This window comes from Papio anubis, chromosome 12 (genome assembly GCF_008728515.1).
Source record: "Papio anubis isolate 15944 chromosome 12, Panubis1.0, whole genome shotgun sequence".
Lineage (NCBI taxonomy): Eukaryota > Metazoa > Chordata > Mammalia > Primates > Cercopithecidae > Papio > Papio anubis.
In genome coordinates this window covers 108633749-108650184 of record NC_044987.1, presented here as the reverse complement: position 1 = coordinate 108650184, position 16436 = coordinate 108633749, and the positions used below count along the sequence as shown (strand labels likewise).

General features: G+C 38.8%; 2 protein-coding genes and 1 pseudogene across 6 annotated transcripts in view; 2 read left to right on the top strand and 1 right to left on the bottom strand.

Moving 5' to 3' along the window:
• Nucleotides 1–16436, top strand: part of LOC101007728 (olfactory receptor 10Q1) — a 238786-nt gene that overhangs the window by 94965 nt on the left and 127385 nt on the right. The window lies entirely within an intron of this gene.
• Nucleotides 11612–12111, bottom strand: LOC116269773 (annotated as a pseudogene).
• The window catches only part of LOC116268590 (glycine N-acyltransferase-like protein 1), a 28302-nt gene continuing 23597 nt past the window's right edge, over nt 11732–16436 (top strand). Inside the window, exon 1 of the mRNA XM_031653592.1 lies at nt 11732–11833. The gene's annotated coding sequence lies outside the window, so the exon portion shown is untranslated. The remainder of the gene's footprint in view (nt 11834–16436) is intronic.

Genomic DNA, 16436 nt, shown 5'->3' with positions numbered 1-16436 from the left:
CTCAGAAATTGTTACATCTACTCATTTTGGGTAGTTGTTTTCCTGTTCCCTTTCAACAGGATAAAACAGGAGGATTTTATTGAGTGCATTCAAACCCACAAGATTAACAGCCAAACACTGGTCCCAGAACAAAGACAGCACCTGACTTTTATACACAGTTCTAAGATGGGCTACCTTGAAACAAGCTTACAGCAGTGTGAAGTGTAGTGGCATGAAAGCAAGGATACAGAGGCAGAAGAAAGGCAGTCAATCAAATTGTGACAGGTGCATAATTCAGGATTACATGTGACTCTTGTTATGGGGCCCAGATGGCTGTTATCTAGGCTTACTCTAGTGCCTTACAAGGGCTTATCTCATAACCTTCACTATGGCGCCTAGATAGCTGCAGTCCAGGCCTGCTCAGCATCTCATGACCTTTCCTGTGCTGCTTCGATAAAAACAGAATACTTGAAGTTACTAGTTACAGAAAACAGAAATCTATAAACTCCTAAGTTTATCTAAGGATATCAGGAATATTGGATTAGGGGCCTATACTACTACTAACTTTAACTAAGTATATCAACAAGAACTGTATGTCCAAATAAGGTCACATTTTGAGGTACTAGGGTTTAGGACTGTAACATGAATTATGAGGGGACACAGTTCAACCCATAACAATCTTATGTGGCAAAACTGGCAGTACAGATCAGTGGAGAAAAAATGAACAATTCAGTCAGCATCGCTGGAACAGTTCATTATCCATATGCAAAAAATAAAAAGTGATACCTACTTCAAGCTATATACAAAAAATTATTCCAGATTATGAACTTGAATGGTAAGAGCAAACCTTTACAATTTTTAGAAAAAAAAACAATATATCCTATGAAAGATGTTCTAATGACAGAAAAAGGTTAATAAACTTGACAACATGAAAATTAATGTCTCCTGTTCTGTGTGACAACAGAAAATGAAAAATCAAGAAGAAACTTAGAATACATGTTTAATACATGTGATGAATAAGGAATTTATGTCTACAATATTAAAATACTTGTAGAATCAATACTAAAAAGAATAACAGTTCAGTAGAAAAATGAACAAAACACTTTGGGTGGCAAAGGCTGGCGAATCAGGAGGTCAGAAGTTCCAGACCAGCCTGTCCAATATGGTGAAACCCTGTCTCTACTAAAAAAAAAAACAAAAATTAGCCAGGTGTGGTGGTGTGTGCCTGTAGTCTTAGTTACTCAGGAGGCTGAGGTAGGAGAATTGCTTGAACCTGGGAGATCAAGGTTGCCGTGAGCCGACATCATGCCACTGTATTGTGGGTGACATAGAAGACTCCATCACAAAAAAAAAAAAAAGAAAGAAAGAAAAAGAAAAATGAGCAAAAGGCATAAACAATGATTTTAGAGCCTGAAGCATGAAAAAGTGTTCAATCCCATGAGTAATTAGGAAACTACTATTGAAACCCTCTATAAGATGCCGTTTGTCACCCACACGATTGACAAATATTAAGATATGGATAATACCCAGCTTTGATGAAGACGTAGTATAATGAGAACTCTCATTTCTCACTGGTGGAAGTGCAAGATGGTACAACAATTTTTAAAAATAATATGCCAGTATCTATTATAATATATTCATAGCAAAACTGTCCAGTTTTTAGTAGAAAAACCCTGAAATGTGCGTAAGCATTTGATTTCTTCAGTGAATTCTCTCTAACTGTAAAAGTGGATGGAGAATTTCATCTACTAGAATGAACCTCAAAAAAGTAGTACAAATCACAGAACACATTCAGCTGGATGTGTTTATGTAAAATCAAAACAAGCAAAATGAAACAGTGTACTCTTTATACTTTTACTACATATGTATATGTCACTAAATAAGTGTAAGACACTAATAATTTTAAAACAAATTCAGACTTAGCGGTTGTCCATGAGAATGAGAAAGGGAGATAAGATGAAGGAGAAACACTCTGTATGCCTCTAATAATTTGTAGTGTGCAATTTCTTAAGTTAGGAAGGAGATACATGGATGTTTATTATATGAAATATAGGGTGTCATAAACTGCTTTTGCATGTAGAATATATTTCATAGTTTTTTAAAAACACAATATATAAGAGATAAAGAAGCTGAGGAATATCCACAGGATACTAGCTTGGGTAGTCAAATGGGTAATGACATCATTGTCAGATTCAGGAACACAGGAAGAGGGGCACAATTAAATTTTATGACTCTGGTTTTAAAGGCGTTAAGAGTGAAATGCCTGTGGCATATCCAAGAGTAGATGTCAAAGACACCACAAAATATTAATATCTGGAGCTTAGATGAGAGTTCAGTGCTGTGGAGATAGATTTGGGCAATAAATATTTGAAAACATGAACTGATGGGAGAGCACCAAGATAAAAAGGAATTCACTATTCCTAAAACCTCAGCTCCTTCAATTGCACCTACCTACTAAATGATCTAAGCCCAGCTGTGCCTCCTGATTTTACTCCCTCCAGGCTTACTCCTCTATTTATGTAGACTACATGCAATACTTCAGGCTTCACAATAATTTCCTTCTAAGTTATGTTCATGTATTATTTTTCTGATTCTTTTTAGTCATCTATCTGTGTTCTCTTGTAGCTCACCGACATTTTAAAGACAATTATTTTAAATTCATTGACAGACAGTTTATAAACCTTATTTCTTTAGGGTGAGCTATTGGTTAAGATTTTTTTTCCCTTTGGTAGTATCATTTTTCCCTGATTGTTCTTGATCTTGATTTTTAGGCAGTGCCTTCATGTCTGCACATTTGAAAAACAAGAAACTTATTCTAGTCCTTGCATACTGGCTTTTTCTGCAAAAACCCTTTCCCAGTCATCCAGCAACTTTTGGTAGGGTGTCTATTGTGGTCTGTAGGTAAACTTTTTGTGGAAGTCCTCAGGCAGGCTGGCTTTGTGCCTGTGTCAGCAGGTGGCCTGGTTCCTGGGTCTGTACAGTTGGGCCTGAAGCCTGGATCCACTGGAGTGGATCTTTTCATTGGATATGTGGGGATGAACACGAAGTTTATGTCTATAAGGGCTGCAAAGAGCCTGTACCAATAGGTGCTGGACTGAATCCTGGCTCCACAGGGGCTAACATGGCTCTCAGGTGGGCATTGAGCCTGTGTCTGCAGGGGCTGGCCAGGTTTTAGAATGAGCCTAGTGTCTGAGTCTGCTGGGAAGAGCCTGAAAACTGAGTCCATGGGGACTGTCCTGGTACTGGTGCCGGATTGTAGCCTGAATCTGGGAAAATGGGCCTGGGATGTTGGTAGATGGGGGCTGACCCGGAGCCTGAGTCTTCAGAGATGGTCATAGAGTCTTGGTCCATGATGGCCAGCCTGGCATCATGGTCAGGTGAATTCGGCCTGTACCCTGGGTCTGCTAGAGCACAGCTGAGCCCTGAGTTTATTGGATCCTGGGTCACAAAAATCAGCCTGCAACCTGAAGCTGGCTTAGGGCTGGGGTGGGATGGGTCCAGTTTAGAGCCTGAGACCATAGGTGCTAGACTGGTGCCTGTAGCCACAGGGGCTGGCCAAAACCTGTGGAATGGCCTGGAGGCTGGGTGTGTGAGATCTGGCCTAGAACTAAGGTCTTCAGAAGCTGGCATGGGCACTAGGGCCACAAAGCCTGGCCTGGGCACTAGGGATGTAGGAACTAGACTGAAACCTAGGTCCACAGAGGCAGTCCTAGATACTGGGTCTGTAGGAACCATCCCAATACTGGAGTCAGCTGTGATGGACCTGGACCCTGGGTTTACTGGAGCATGAGACCATAGGAACTGGCCTGGAGAGTGGGGTGGCAAAAACAAGCATAGCCCTAGGCAGGCCTGGGGCCTGAGTCTGCAGATTCTTGCCAGATACCTGGCTAAGGACTAGGGCTATAGCTGCCATCCTGGAACTGGGACAGAGTTTGTCAGTGCATCTTAAAGAATTAGAAAAGGAAGACCAAACCAAACCCAAAATTTATAGAGCAAAAGGTATAATAAACATCACAGCAGAAATAAATGAAATCGAAATGGAAAAAAGTATGACAGATTAAGGAAATAAAAGCAGGGTCTTTTGAAACTTTAAACAAAATTGACAAACTTTGAGCCAGACTAAGAAAAAGAGACAAGACCCCCAAAAATATATTTAGAAATAAAAAAGGAGACATTATAACTAATACCGCAGAAATTCAAAGGATTATTAGTGGCTACCATGAGCAATCATATACCAATAAATTGGAATTTTATTTTTCTTTAGAGAAAAGTCTCACTCCGTCACCCAAGCTGGAGTGAAGTGACATGATCTCGGCTCACTGCAACCTCTGCCTCTCGGGTTATGGGAATTCTTCTGCCTCAGCCTCCTGAGTAGCTGGAACTACAGGCACACGTCGCCACGTCTGGCTGATTTTTTTTTTTCTTTTCGTATTTTAGTGAAGATGGGGTTTCACAGTGTTGCCAAGGCTGGTCTCGAACTCCTGAGGTCCGTATATCCACCTGCCTTGGCCTCCCAAAGTGCTAGGATTACAGGCATGAGCCACTATGCCCAGCCTATATACCAATAAATTGGAAAATCTAAAAGAAATGGACAAATTCCTAGACACATATAACCTACTAAGATTGAACCAGGAAGAAATCCAAAACCTGAACCGACCAAGAGCAAGTAATGAGATCGAAGCTATAGTAAAGTCTCTGAGTAAGGAAAAGCCCAGAACCTGATAGGTTCACTGCTGAATTCTACCAACATTTAAAGAAGAATATCAATCCTACTGAAACTGTTCTGAAAAATAAAGAAGAAGGCAGCAAACTAACACAGAAACAGAAAACCAAACACCGCATGTTCTCACTCATAATTGGGAGTTGAACCATGAGAACAAATGGACACAGCGAGGGGAACATCATACACTGGGGCGTGTCAGCGGGTGAAGGGCTAGGGGAGGGATAGTATTAGGAGAAATACTTAATGTAGATGATAGGTTGATGGGTGCAGCAAACTACCGTGGCTCATTTATACCTATGTAACAAACCTGCACATTCTGCACAAGTATTGCAGAACTTAAAGTATATAAAAAAAGGTAAAGAATTCCGATAGAAAAATGGGAAAAAGTAAAAAAAAAAAAAAAAAAAATAGAGAAGGGAATACTTCCAAACTCATTCTATGAGGCAAGAATTATCCTGATACCAAAACCAATGGCACATCAAAACACAGAAAACTACAGTCCAATACCTCTGTTGAATATTGATGCAAAAATCCTCATAAAAATATTAGCAAACACTGGTAAAAGTAGGCATCCTTGGTGTGTTCCAGATCTTGGAAAAAAGGCTTTCAGCTTTTCTCCATTCAGTGTGATACTAGCTGTGGGTCTGTCATATATATCTTTTATTCTGTTGAGGTATGTTTCTTCTATTCCTAGTTTGTTCAGAGGTTTTATTATGAAGGACTGTTGAATCTTATCAAATGTTTTTTCCACATCCATTGAGATGATTATATGTTTTTTATCTTTCATTCTTTTGATACAGTGTATCACATTGATTGTTTTTCATATTTTGAACTATCCTTGCATCACAGGGATACATTGCACTTGGTCATGATGAATAATCTTTCTAATGTATTCTTGAATTTGATTTCCTAGTATTTTGTTGAGGATTTTTGCATCAATATATACACCTACGCCTTACCCACAAAAATTATTAAAAATAATTTTTAAAGAACCAAAAAAATATAGACAATTGAGTTGGCCTTCTTCCAGAGAACTGTATTACATAACATTTGGACACTGCCAGAAACTCCAGACATGTGGGGGACACAATTACTATTGTATGGTTCCTGGATGTATCTTCCTCACTTCTGTAGAACTACAGAAATAAGTGGGTGACAGGTGGGAAAAGGTTTGTAAGTTATGTTAAAAAGTTTCTAAATCATCACAGGGGAAATGGCAAGCCACTGGAAAGTTAGGACTGGAAAAACATGGTCGGGAGGAGGATGTCTGTTAGTGGGATACACACAAGAGATGATGGACACCTGAGCTAGCATAATAACCTATTGAGATGAGAAGAGATCCATAGATATGAGATAATTCAAAAGCAGAGTTTACACAATTTGGTCATTGATTGAGAAAGAGTGAGAAGGTTGATATCTAAGTATCAGGATTGATCCACTAGAAGCATCAATAATCTTAACTCTTTGAATGGAAATAATATGTAAATCGGTAGCTATTTTGCTTGAAGTCTGTATTATAATATTTTCATTACTGTAAAACCAACTATATTTATGAATGTGCTTACTTTTGACAGAACTTTCATAGGCTCACTCCTTCTAAACTCAGTTCCCTTAACTCTCTTCCCGTGAGATCGTATGTTTCTCAATAACAAATTCTGCACCAGGGCCTATTAGATGCCCAACCCCATCTCCACTTTTCCCTCATGCTTCCCTCATGCTTCATAACAAATAAAGAATTTGTTATTTACCAGGGAAGTCTTTTAAAGCTGCTATGGGCATTCAATTAAAGGACACTGAGAATGTAACTAAGAGAAATTCAATGATGTCTTCAAGTTGCCTGACTATAGGTTTTGAATAATAATGACCTACATTTATTGAGAAATTAACAGTATGCCAGGTACATTCTAACTTCTTAGTATATTGTTTCATTTGGTCCTCACAACTCTATGAGGTAATCATTACTATTATCCACATTTTATAGAGCAGAAAATAGAGATAGAGATAGGGAAAATAGCTTGCTCAAAATTACACAAGATGAAAATAACTGACCCAGGACTAAGGCCCCAGAACCTTTGACATCAAGTGAGATGTACAGACAAATATTCCTCTTCTAATTGCCATCTGCTCTCTGAGACCATATCATCTGCCAGTTTCCTTGTTGATCTAGAAGCCCTTTTAATCATTAACTACTTCCTTAAAGGCTCTGTCTCCAAACACAGTCACATTGGGGGTTAAGTCTTCAACTCGTGAGTTTTGAGGGAACACAATATAATCCTTAACAGGTGCGCTCTGTTCCCAAGCTGAGTGCTAAGATCTTTCCTCAATAATGAATTCCTTTTTGCCTAAGGCAGCCAGAGAACTGCTTGTAACCAACAATGCTAATGAGTAAAGTATCTCTATATGATAGCAATACATTTGGTACTCATTTACTTGATGTTCCTTTGATTTGCACTTGCAATCAAGAATCATTTAGTCATTTATTCAAACATAGTTTTACCACTGCCATTTAACCACTTGTGTGACTTTGGATGAATTCATCTAACAACAGTTCCTTTATCTCTAAAGTATAGACAATTATACTGACCCCAAGATTGCTTGAATATGAATATATTATCTTGAATATGAATATATTAGTTATATGACTATATATCTAATTATTAAATATCCTGAAAAATACAGTTGACCCTTGAACAACACAGATGTGAACTGCATGGGTCCACTTATGGTTGGATTTTTTTCAATAAATACAGTCAATACTCCATATCAGTAGGTTCCACATCTGCAACAGATGCAGATTGAAAATGCAGTATTTGCAGGATTCAAAACCTGTGTACACAGAAGGCTGACTTTTCCTATCTGCAGGTTCCAGAGAGCCAACTGCAGGACTTGAGTATGAGTGGATTTTAGTATCATTGGGGATCCCGGAACCAATTCCTCCACGATACCGTGGGATGATTGTAGTACTAACTGGCAGTATCATATGTTTGGGTGGGCTCTGACACCTTTTAAAAAAATGATGGCCAGGAGAAAAAGAAATGAATATTTAATTTTTGCTTTTCAAAACTGGGACTGTGAAACAAAACTATTTCCTTCTTTTTTTTCTTAGTGAATATGTTTTTAAACCATTAACTATTATTTCCAAATAAAAATTGTATATATTTATTGAGTACAACATGATGTTTTAAAATATGTACACATTGTAAAATGGCACAGGAGAGCTCATTCATATATGCACTATCTTAGATACTTTTATGTTTCGGTGAGAACACTTAAGATGTATTCTCATAACAATTTTCAGAAAAGAGCATTTTGAAATATAGTCACCATGCTGTACAATAGATTTATTGGACTGCTCCAATTATCAACTGAAATTTTGTATCCTGTGACCATCTCCCCAATCCTTACCACTTCCTCCAATGCCTGGTAACCACCATTATACTCTCTGCTTCTATGAATTTAACTTTTTCAGATTTCACATGTAAGTTACATAAAGTGGTGTTCGTCTTTGTACCTGGTTTATTTTACTTAACATCATGTACTCCAAGTTCATCTATGTGCTTTCAAATGACCGAATTTCCTTCTTTTTAGAAGCTGGATAGTATTCTATTGTGCATATGTACCACATTTTTAATGTTTATAAATCTGTCGATAGACACTTAGTTTGATTCTATGTCTTGGCTATTGTGAGTAATTCTACAATGTACATAGAAGTGCAGATATCTGTTTAACATACCGGCCTATCTCAGAGATATTGAGGGTTCAGTTCCAGACCACTGCAATAAAATGAATATTTCATTAAAGCAAGTCACACAAAGTTTATGGTTTCTCAGTGCAATAAAAGTTACGTTCACACTATACTCTAGTCTATAGGTGTCAAATTGCATTATGTCTCTAAAAATTACCTCTCTTAATTTTGAATACTTTATTGTTATATAACGCCTAAGATAATCTGAGCTTTCAAAGAGTCATAATCTTTTGGCTGGTGCAAGGTCTTATTTCAATGTTGATGGCTGCTGACCAGGGTGGGACTTGCTGAAGGTTAAGGTAGCTAAGGCAAGTTCTTAAAACAAGACAACAAATAAGTTTGCTGCATTGATTAACTCTTCCTTTCACAAAAGATTTGTCTGTAGTATGTAATGCTGTTTGGTAGCATTTTACCTACGTAAAATTTCATTCAAAATTGGAATCAATCCTTTCAACCCCTGCTACTGCTTTATCAACGAGGTTGATGTAATGTTAGAAATCCTGTTATCATTTCAGCAATGTTCACAGAATCATCATCAGGAGTAGTTTCTATCTTAAGAGGCCACTTTCTTTGGCCTCTTCATCCATAAGAAATAATTTCTTATCCATTCAGGTTTTGTCATGAGATTGCAGCAATTCAGTCAGATCTTCAGGCTCTACCTCTAATTTTAGTTCTCTTGTTATTTCCACCACATCTGCAGTTACTTCCTCCATTTAAATCTTGAACGCTTCAAAGTTATCTGCAAGGATTGGAATCACCTTCTTCCAAATTCCTATGGATGTTGATAGCTTGCTCTCTTCCCATGAATCGTGAATGTTTTTAATGTCATATGTAATGGAAAATCCTTCCGAGAAGTTTTCAATTTACTTTGCCCTGATCCATCAGAGAAATCACAATGTATTGCAGCTGTAGCCCTTCAGAATGTATTTCTTAAATAATAAGACATGGAAAGAATGTATGTTAGCAAGCACGAAAAAAAATTAATGTCCTTGTACATCTCCATCACAGCACTTGAATGAATAGGTGCATTGTCAATGAGCAGTAATATTTTTAAAAGAATATTTTTTTCCTGAGCACTTGGTCTCACTAGTAGGCTTAAAATATTCAGTAAACCATGCTGTAACAGGTAGTGCTGAATCTAGGCTTTGTTCTTCCATTTATAGAGCATAGGCAAAGGATATTTAGCATAATTCTTAGGGCCCCTGGATTTTTGGAATGGCAACTGAGCATTGGCTTCACGTTAAAGTCACCAGCTGGATAAACTCCTAATGAGAAAGCCAACGTTTCCTTTGCAGCTTTGAAGTTATGCGTTGACATCCCCTTCCTAGCTGTGAAAGTCCTAGATGGCATCTTCTTCCAATAGAAACCTGTGTTATCTACATGGGGACATGGGAAACTTGTTTTGTGTAGCCACCTTCATTAAGTATCTTAGCTAGATCTTGTGGATAACCTGCTCCAGTTCTCCAGTTTCTACATCAGCACTTGCTGCTTCCCTTTGTACGTTTTATTTTTTATTTTTTTGAGATGGAGTGGCCTGGGCTGGAGTTGCAGTGGCGTGATCTCGGCTCACCACAAGCTCCGCCTCCCAGGTTCACACCATTCTCCTGCCTCAGCCTCCAGAGTAGCTGGGACTACAGGCACCAGTCACCATGCCCGGCTTTTTTTTTTTTTTTTTTGTATTTTTAGTAGAGACGGGGTTTCACTCTATTAGCCAGGATGGTCTGAATCTCCTGACCTCGTGATTCACTCACCGGGCCTCCCAATATTTTGCGCTTTTATGTCATGAAAATGGGCCAGGTACGGTGGCTCATGCCTGTAACTCCAGCACTTTGGGAGGTTGAGGTTGGTGGATCACCTGAGGTCAGGAATTTGAGAACAGCCTTGACAACGTGGTGAAACCCTGTCTCTACTAAAAATACAAAAAAGAAAGAAGGGAGGGAGGGAGGGAGGGAGGGAGGGAGGGAGGGAAAGGAAGGAAGGAAGGAAGGAAGGAAGGAAGGAAGGAAGGAGGGAGGGAGGGAGGGAGGGAGGGAGGAAGGAAGGAAGGAAGGAAGGAAGGAAGGAAGGAAGGAAGGAAGGAAGGAAGGAAGGAAGGAAGGAAGGAAGGAAGGAATCAGCCAGGTGTGGTAGTGGGCACCTGTAATCCCAGCTAACCAGGAGGCTGAGGGAGGACAATCCCTTGAGACCAGGAGGCGGAGGTTGCAGTGAGCCTTGATCGCGGCGCGACTGCATTCCAGCCTGAGAAACCCAGTGAAACTGTCCAAAAGAAAAAAAAAAGAGAAAGAAAAAGAAAATGGCTTCTTTCCTTAAACCTCATGAACCAACCTCTGCTAGCTTCCAACTTTTTTTCTGCAGTGTCCTCACCTCTCTTAGCCTTCAAATAATTTAAAAGAGTTAGAGTGTTGCTAGGGATTAAGCTTTGGTTTATGAATGTTTTGGCTAGTTTAATTTTCTATCCAGAGCACTAAAACTCGCTCCAAAACAGCAATAAGGCTATTTTGCTTTCTCGTCATTTATGTGTTCACTGGATTAGCACTTTTAATTTCCTTCAAAGATTTTTCCTTGCATTCACAACCTGGCTAACTGGTGCAAAATACTCATATTTTGGATTGTCTTGGCTTTTGATGTATTTTCCTCACTACGCTTAATCATTTTTAGTTTTTTGTTTAAAATGAAAGACCGGTGACTCTTCCCTTCACTTGAATAATTATAGACCATTGTATAGCTAATAATTGGAGTAATTTAAATGTTGCTGTGTGTCATGGAACAGGGAGGCTGGAGGAGAGGAGAGAGTCTGGGAACTGTCAGTCGATGAAGCAGTCAGAACACACACAACAGTTATCAAATAAGTTTGCTGTGTTATACAGGTGCAGTTTGTGGTGCTCCAGAACAGCTAAAATAGTACCATTAAAAATCACTGATCACAGATCACTTTAACAGACAAAATAACACAAAAAAAGTCTGAATATTGTGGGAATGACCAAAAGGTAACACAGACAGGAAGGGAGCACATTTGCTGGAAAAATGATGCCAGTAGACTTGCTTCATGCAGGGTTGACACAAACCTCTTTGTGAAACTACAGTACCTGTGAAGTTCAATAAAGTGAAGTGCAGTAAAATGAGGTGTGCCTGTACTGATTTCACTTCCTTTTTTTTTTTTAAATGCAGTTTTTACATTTATTTAAACAGAAAACGTGCACACGAGCTGTCTACTCATTTTCGTCACTGCGCAGCCTGGCATTGGGGTTGGTGACTCTGATGGCCAGTTGGGCAGCTCTTTCCACGATGGCTTAGCGGTTCTTGGAGGAAACATCGTGAGCGATATCGGCACAGTAAGATTTGTTGCACATCATCAGCACTTCCAGCTCCTTGACCTTGTGGACCAGGTACTTCCGGAAGCCACTGGGCAGCATGTGCTTTTTTTTTTTTTTGCTGTCATAACCAATGTTGGGCATCAAGATCTGGCCCTTGAATCTTCTACAAACCCTGTTGTCAATGCCTCTGGGTTTCCGCCAGTTACGCTTAATTTGGACATATTGGTCTGACTGGTACCGGATGAACTTCTTGGTTCTTTTTTTGACGATCTTGGGCTTCACAAGGGGTCTGAGGGCAGCCATGATGCGGAGGAGGAGATGGCTGCCACCTCCGTAGGCAGCGCCGAGGAAGAGAGCTCATTTCCTTTAAACATATATGCAGTAGGGATTGCTGGATCATATGATTGCTCTATGTTTAGCTTTATGAGAAAGCCTTGTACTGTTTTGACTGTTTTGCATAAGGCTGCACTAATTTACATTCCCACAAACAGTGCACAAGTGTTCTCATTTCCTCACAGCCTCTCCAACAGTTGTTATCTTTCTTGATAATAGCAATTCTAACAGGTGTGAGGTGATATTGTGGTTTTAATTTGCCTTTTCTTGATAATGAGTACTGTTGAGCAAAACAAAAACAAAAACAAAACAAAAATACCTGATAGTTATTTTTATGTCCTCCTTTGAGAAATGTCTATTCAGGATGGCTGTGGGGAGCTAGCGGCTGCCGGCTGGGAAGAGGGTGTCCGCACACCACAGAGTGCTGCGCTGGGTGATTCTGGCACCCGGAACACCCTCGACCTGGAGAAACCCCTCCTCATCCTTCTCACCCATCCTCCTGGGGCTGGGCGAGTGGGCTGAGCTGCCTCATGCTGGCGGAGCCCACAGCCCAGACCCGCTCCAGGAGTGCTGCAGAGTGAACTTCACTTCCTTTCCAGGGCGCACGCGTGAGCCACTACCCCAGGTTGTGTTGATGCCTTATTGGTGTTTCTCCAAAACAGTAATAAGGCTATTTTGCTCTTTTATCATTCATGTTTTCACTGGACTAGCACTTTTAATTTCCTTCAAACTTTTTTCCTTGTACTAAAATCTTTGTGTTGACATCCTGACTTCAGACTCCCCTTTCCAAACGTACATAAGCACAGTGACCATTCAGTGTAACCAAGATCCCTTTCCCACTGTTGCCTCTCTCCTGACTTACCTGCTGCCCTCATTGCCCTCCTTCCCCCTCTTCAGAAAACAAAACAAAACAAAACAAAAAACACAAACAAACAAAAACCAAGCAAAACAAACAAACAAAAAATACCTTACTCGAGGAATTAAGTAGGTAAGGAATGATGGATCACATTGGAGTTTGGGATTAAAAACACACAAAAAAAGAAAAAAGTTAAAATGCACTTGTTTTCTCTACACTGGCTAAGAATGTTGCTCTACAGTATAAATTTTAATGTCATGTGTCTGTGTAAATGTAGTTTGGGTTTGAATAGCATTGAGTGTGAGTGACTCCACAAGCACCTTCAGTTTAAAGAAGAAAGCGGGGCAAAAACCTCCACGAAGCTTTCAGTTCCTTGAGTGCTTCCTTTTCCTAATGAGTATGGTTCTAAGAATTGGAGATGAGCCTGCTTTGGAAACAGCCCCTCTTGCCCCGTGTTTATTCTTAGGACACCCCTTCATCCACTCCGTGCCCAATGGTCTGATTCCCAAGTGATGATAAGTTAGCTAGAATTTAACACTTTTCTGTAACTTAAAACTTAGATTAGGCTTTGTTATAAATTTTTACACCCTTCTTCTGTTAAAGATGCAGAATTTTGCTTTTTTTAAAAAAATTGTTGCATCAAAAAAGCCCTTCCCTTTTTCCACTTGTGTCTCGGCAATGTGAGCTGATGGTTCTTAAGACATTGAGTTTTGTTTACTACCCACTGCTCTTTAGCCAGGTATTCTCTAGTGATCTGAAGCAATGTGACAGAAGAGCAGTTTTTAAATTATGTGTTGACAAGTTGCCTTACATTTTAAAAGGAAAAAAAAAATACCTGATATATGTTATGCCAGGTGACAGCAACATGAAGTCCTAATTTTTTGTTCTTGGTTGTTTTGCCACCTAATGTGAACTTCCATGTCCCTGAGCTCTCAGGAATACCTACAGCTTCTGGTGCAATGTCTTCTCCCACAATGTTGGCCACCATTTCACCCAAGGCCCTCTTTCAATCCTTGCTTTTCTGAGTCAGATTTAGAGAGCACCACTGTCTCCCCTTATCCCTTACTTGAGCTCCAAACCAAATATTCTTGCTATACTTTTCCTCTCAGTACCTCTCTGTGAATGGTGAGCTGCCATTTTAGGAAACTGGACCAGATACCAATTTGGGAGCTTTAAGTCAAACAACCTCTAACTAATTTCTTCCCAGGTAGGGATGCAAGTCTCTGAAGCTCTCACTCACACCTGTAGTCTGTGTAGAAAATGTACTGTAATCCCCCTGACCCCCAACTGCCATTGCCTTTGGTGTGAGATGTTCCCTATTTCCCAGTTCAACTTGAGTCCCTGTCTCCTCTGCTATCCAACACCCATGCAGCAATAAGGATCCAAGCCACGGCCTCCTATTCACACTCCCTGCCTCCATTCCACACTACCCTAGGGAATCCCTGGATTCCCCACTCTGTCCACATACTGTAGCATTAATTCTCTATCTCTCTCATCCTCTCACCTGTGGTGGTTTCTGGATGTGATAGAGTTTTTAAGATTATTACAAACTAGTAAAAAGAAACACACACACACACACACACACAGAGAGAGAGAGAGAGAGAGAGAAAGATCTATTCAGGGTCTTTGCCCATTTTTAATTTGGTTTATTTTCTTGCTATTAAGTTTCTTATTATTTTAAATATCAACTCCTTATCAAATGTATGCTTTGCAAATATTTTCTTCCATTGCATAGGTTGCCTCTTCATCCTGTTGATTTTTTGTTTGTTTGTTTTGTTTGTTTGTTTTTGCTGTATGGAAACTTTTCTAGTTTGATGTAATCTCATTTGTCTGTTTTGGCCTTCCTTATCTGTGCTTCAGGGATTATATTCAAAAATCATTACCCCAACTAATATCAGGAAGTTTTTTTTCTAGTGGTCTTGCAGTCTCAAGGCTTACATTTAAGTCATTAAACTATTTTGGTTTGATTTTTGTATGTGGTGTGAGATAAGGTCTAATTTCAATTTTCTGATTGTGGATATGCACATTTTTTTGAATAGTGTTTATTAAAGAGACTATTCATTCCCCATTCATGTCTGCTTGTCAACTTTGTCAAATTAATCATCTTAAATGCATGGATTTATTTCTGGACGTTCCGTTCTGTTCCATGGCTCCATGTATCTGTTTTTATGCCAGTACCATCCTGTTTTCATTACTATTGCTTTATAGTACATTTTGAAGTTAGGTAGTGTGATATCTCCAGTTTTGTTCTTGTTGCTTATGATTAATTTTGTTCTTAAGGAGGTTTTGTGACTACATATACATTTTTTGGTGTTTTATATTTCTTTGAAGAATGCCACATTACTGAGTTGCTTACTAGTTTTAACCTAGTTTGCTGCAGTCTTTAGGATTTTTATATGTTTAAATATATGCTATTTGCAAACAGGTACATATTTAGCTACTTCCTTTCCCATTTGGATGCTTTAAATTTCTTTCTCTTACCTAATTGCTCTAAGTAGGACTTCCATCAATGCATTGAATAGAAGTAGTCAGAGTGAGCATCCTTGTCTTGTTAATCTTAGAAAAATGTTTTTCACTTTTCACCATTAAGTGTGATGTTAGCTGTGGGTTTATCATATATGGTCTTTATTGTACAAGCTACATTCCTTCTGTACCTCAATTGTTGAGAGTTCATAACCATGAAATGATGGTGAACTTTATCAAATGTTTTTTCTGCATCTATCAGGTGATCATATGGATTTTGTTATTTATACTTTTAAGGTGGTATTTCACATTTATAGATCTGTATGTTGAACTATCTTTGTATCCCTATATTAAAGCCCACTGTATCGTGATGATCTTTTTGACATGCTGTTGAGATTAGTTTGCTAGAATTAATATTTTATTGATTCATCTGTGTTCATCAGTGCTGTTGCCTATTATTCTCAGTTGTTGAAGTGTCCCTATCTTTTTTATCAGGGTTTTGATAGTCTTGTAAAATAACTTTGGAAGTATTCCCTCTTCTTCGATTTTTCTGGAAGGGTTTTAGAAGGATTGACATTAGTTCTTCTTTACATGTTTGGTGGAATTCAGCAGTGAAGCCATAATGTCCTGGGCTTTTATTTGATGGAATAATTTTTATTACAAATTTAACCTCCTTGCTCATTATTGGTCAGTTTAAATTTTCAATTTTTTCATCTTGGAGCGTTTTATGTATCCAGGAATTTACCCATTTATTTTAGATTATCCAATTTGTTGGCATATACTTGGTCATAATAGTCTCTTCTGATCCTCTTTGATATAAGTTGTAATTTCCCTTTTTATTTATGATTTTATTTATATTTTTTGCTCTGCTTTTTCCTTAATCTGGATAAAGGTTTGTCAATCTTATTAATCTTTCCAAAGACCAAATTTCAGGGGTTTTTATTGTTTTTATAGTTTCTATTTAGTTTAACTGCTCTGATCCTTATTTTTTTTCTTCATTCTGTTAACTTTAGGCTGAGTTTG